General features: G+C 44.7%; 1 pseudogene; it reads left to right on the top strand.

Moving 5' to 3' along the window:
• Window positions 1–1342: 1342 nt before the first annotated feature.
• LOC108283305 lies at window positions 1343–4259 on the top strand (annotated as a pseudogene).
• The last annotated feature ends 158 nt before the right edge of the window (window positions 4260–4417 follow it).

The following is a 4417-nucleotide window of genomic DNA, read 5'->3' as shown; positions in this document are numbered from 1 at the left end:
AAGTTGCTTTGTGAGTTGTTTTGTGACTGTCGTGGCTTTCACAGCCCCAAGAAGGGTGGAGAAGCTGCTGTCTGAAGTGCAGGTGAGACCTGAGCAAGCACAGTGAAGGTGATGGGGTGGGGCCCTTTGGCAGCACCATGGGCCAACTAGCCAGCTTAAAGACACAGGGGCAATGACTGTAAGGCTTCCAGTTGCCTCAGATGCAGGAGCCAGAGAGCAGCCCAGCTCCAGGTAGGCACCAGCCACAGAACTGGAAAGCCCTTGGGAGGCTGAGGTCTTGCCTTCTCTCCAGCTTTTCTTGGCCCCTGTCTGTGTGTCAGCCCCCCTCCTCTCCCTGCAGCCCATCTTTGGGTGCTAACCTCCTTGTGGTGGCAGAGGCTGATTCCACAGTGCCTAGTGTTGACATTTCCTTGACACAAGAGACTAGTCCCAATTCCAAATGTCCAGGATCCACTTGGCCCAGTCTGGCCTGGTCTGATACAGCAATGCCTGGTGGATGAGGTGGGGCCATGGCTCATGGGCTAGATTGGGTATTACCTTCAGGATAACCCAAAAAGTAACCTCGTAAGGACTGTCTTAATTCATCAATTTTCACATTTTAATATCTCTGATATTGAGATAAAACAGCAATCAATCTCACTTTAGGATGAATGGTGTCTTAAAATTGCTGTTAGCCAGGTAGCAGTCATGATTTAGTGTCATTTCCTGCCTATTTGAGACAGGAATGTGAGTCCTGTCTATTGCCTCAGAAACTTCCATTAACACCTGGTAAGATCAACTCCAGTATCAAAACTTGGAGAATGGGTACCCAGAAAGATAATGCTGATAATCATGGTGTAGTACTGGCTTAAGAAATGCTAGGCAGGGCACAGTGGCTCACACCTGTAATCCTAGCACTTTGGCAGGCTGAGGTGGTTGGATTGCTCAAGCCTAGAAGTTCAAGACCAGTCTGAGCAACATGGCGAAACGTTGTCTCAACTAAAAACACAAAAACTAGCTGGGTGTGGTGGTGCACGCCTGTAATCCCAGCTACTTGGGTGGCTGAGGCAGAAGAATCACTTGAACCTGGGAGATGGAGGTTGCAATGAGCTGAGATTGTGCAGAAGAAGGGGCGGGAGGGAGGGAAAATGCTGCATTTTTAGTTCTACTGATGGCACAGCAGAAAATGGTGTGTGAAAAATAGGCACGTAAAGACTCTGATGAGGGATTCAGAAGAGTTGGTGAAGTTTTAGCAAATTTGTCTTCCTCATATTTTACATGATACATGTCTAAAAAGTCTGAGCTCGTTCAATAAGTATATAATGTACATACATGAGTACATAAAGCACGTAATAAAATTATAAAGAAAGCATGTATGGTTTAATTGGTTATACTTTTTCTTGATAGCTCATAAAATAATGGAGCATGTATAAATCTGATCTTATCTTAGATTGAGTGAAATATGATCTATGGCCCTATTGCCTGTCAAATTCCCCAAATCTGGATTCTATTTTTGATGGAAGAAGAAAAGAAAGCTACATCCTAAACTTAATCCAAAGGCAACGTAAGGGATGTCTGGAGGGCCATGGCGGGTCGGCTTCAGAATGGAAGAGGTCTGTGAAAAGTTAACCTGGTGATACTGATTCCAAGAGCCTGTCAAGTGAAGCCCCGTGAAATGAGGAGAATAGGAATCTTAGTGGTTGTTCAGTAGAAGTCTTGGAGTGCATTTTCAGTGGTAAGTAAGGGAAAAAATGACCACTCTTAAAAGTTTAGAAACCAAAGTCACCCTTACTTCATCCTCAATCTGAGGAGCAGGAGATGGAATGAAAACTGGGGAGCCACCTAAATCTGTTGAAGTTCCCTCTAGGGTCTAATCCAGAAAGCATCATAGCCTTCAGAGTCCATGGAAGAAAGCAGTTTCATCACAGAGAGCCCAGGAGTTCACCCAGGGAAAATGCTCGCTGAAAAGCAGTGGAAGTCGAAGCTGTAAGACTATCAGGTCCTGCCCCCTCTCTTCCTTTCTCCACCATCGTGGTGTGTGCTTTACTCCACTTTTTGCCATGTCTTCTTACAAGACTTTCAGGATTAAGTGATTCCTGGCCAAGAAACAAAAGCAAAATCATCCCATTCCCCAGTGGATTCGGATGAAAATTGGTAATAAAATCAAGTACAACTCCAGAAGAAGACATTGGAGAAGAACCAAGCTGGGTCTATAAGGAATTGCACATGATGGCACAGACCTGCTGTCTGAAGGTCACAATCATGTTACCAAATCAAGCTGAAAAGGGCACCACTATCTGGAGAATTTTGAACAGTTTCCTGTCTGGGTCTGTTATGAATGCGTTGGTTGGGTGGTTTCAGTAATAAATATGTGAGACCTTTCATTTCAAATAATAATCATCCTCTTAGGTCCCAAAGCTGCTATAACTCATGGTAGCTCCAACAAAAATACAAAGGTTCAGTCTCTGGGACATCATAAAGGAGAATTCCTTGGTGTCAGAGGGAGCTGTAGAATCTCATAAGGAACTCTCAAAGGTAAAGAATATATTGGAGGCTGGGTGCAGTGGTTCACGCCTGGAATCCCAGCACTTTGGGAGGCTGAAGCAGGTGGACCACCTGAGGTCAGGAGTTCGAGACTAGCCTGGTCAATATGATGAAATCCCGTCTCTACTAAAAATACAAAAATTACCTGGGCACGGTGGCTCACACCTATAATCCCAGCACATTGGGAGGCCAAGGCAGGAGGATTACGAGGTCACCTGGCTAACAGAGTGAAACCCCGTCTCTACTAAAAATAAAAAAAAATTAGGCTGGCATGGTGGCACACACCTGTAGTATCAACTACTCAGAAGTCTGAGGCAGGAGAATCGCTTGAACCTGGGAAGTGGAGGTTGCAGTGAGCCGAGATCACGCCACTGCACTTCAGCCTGGGTGACAGAGCAAGATGCTATCTCCAAAAAACAACAACAACAAAAAAATGAGCTGGGCATGATGGTGCATGCCTGTAGTCCCAGCTACCTGGAGGCTGAGGCAGAAGAATTGCTTGAACCCGGGAGGTGGAGGTTGCAGTGAGCCAAGATCGTGCCGCTGCACTCCAGCCTGGGTGACAGAGTGAGATTCCATCTCAAAAAAAAAAAAGAATATATTGGAAAGGCTCAAGCATTGTGAAAGAAGGTTATTACAGGACAAAGAAGGTCTTTTCTTTCAAACCAACTCGGTGTACAGACAGAGGTAAATCATGAGTTTAAAAAGTTGTTTCTGTTGGAGATGATCTTCAGTATCACTCTGAATGTCTGTCCCAAGAGAAAAATCAGCTTGTTTTAGAAAATGAAGCCCTAGATGGAAACACAGCTTAGCTTTCCTAACAGAATAGAATGTATGTCAATACAGTGTGATGTATGGCCAAGTAAATTGCTTGCAAGCAGGGTAATGGCAGATGAGTTAACCAACTCAAGAGCATCAATAGCAGTTTAGTTAGTTAGTTGGTTAGTTTTTTGAGGCAGAGCCTCACTCCATTGCCCAGGCTGGAATGCAGTGGTGTGATCTTGGCTCAGTGCAACCTCTGCCTCCCAGGTTCAAGTGATTCTTGTGCCTCAGACTCCCAAGTAGCCGGGATTACAGACACCCATCATCACAGCTGGCTAATTTTTGTATTTTTAGTAGAGTCGGGGCTTTGCACCTTTGGCCAGGCTAGTCTCGAACTCCTGGCCTCAAGTGATCTTGCTTCAGCCTCCCAAAGTACAGGGATGACAGGCATGAGCCACCATGCCCAACCTCAAGAGCACTTTTACAGCATCAAAAACGTGATGCATCCAGGGCCATACAAGATCTCCTAAGTGAACAGGAACAGTTTAATCAGGAAATGATAGCTACCCAGAAATTACTGGAGGAGCTCTTAGTCTCCTTGCAGTGGGGAAGAGGGCAACCTTACTCCCCTAGTGGACAGCCCCATGGCACAGCAGAGCTGGCATTAACAAATCACAAGTTGGCAAAAGCAGACAATTCTCATCTTCTGTTTATGCTGGCATAAACAATTAAAAAAAGATTCCATCCGCAGTTGAATTCTGCAGCACCGCAGCTGAGAAAATGGCTGAAATGGCTCTACAAATTTTAGATCCAATTACCTGTACAGAGAGCTCCCCTGATAATCCATGTTTTGAGTTTTCACCAACCATCTTGCTACAAAGAAAAAATTTGGATGATTTCATCCCTATGGTAGATATGAAAATATAACTTTCAATTGCTGCAGTCACTGCCAGGGAGAACTCACTGCCCTTTAGCAGTCAATATACTGGAGGCATGTTACAGGTGCCACAGATACTTGCCTATTACTCAAGAGTCATTATGGTTTGGGAGCTGGGGCTCTTACAATGCTAGAAGTAATATTTCCTATTTACATAATGTATATACCCAAAGATCTTTTATGTACTAGACTCCA

The sequence above is a fragment of the Cebus imitator genome, unplaced genomic scaffold, assembly GCF_001604975.1.
Source record: "Cebus imitator isolate Cc_AM_T3 unplaced genomic scaffold, Cebus_imitator-1.0 Scaffold13, whole genome shotgun sequence".
Classification (NCBI taxonomy): Eukaryota; Metazoa; Chordata; class Mammalia; order Primates; family Cebidae; genus Cebus; species Cebus imitator.
Note: the sequence above shows the minus strand (reverse complement) of the source record. Positions and strands in the feature narration are given on the sequence as shown.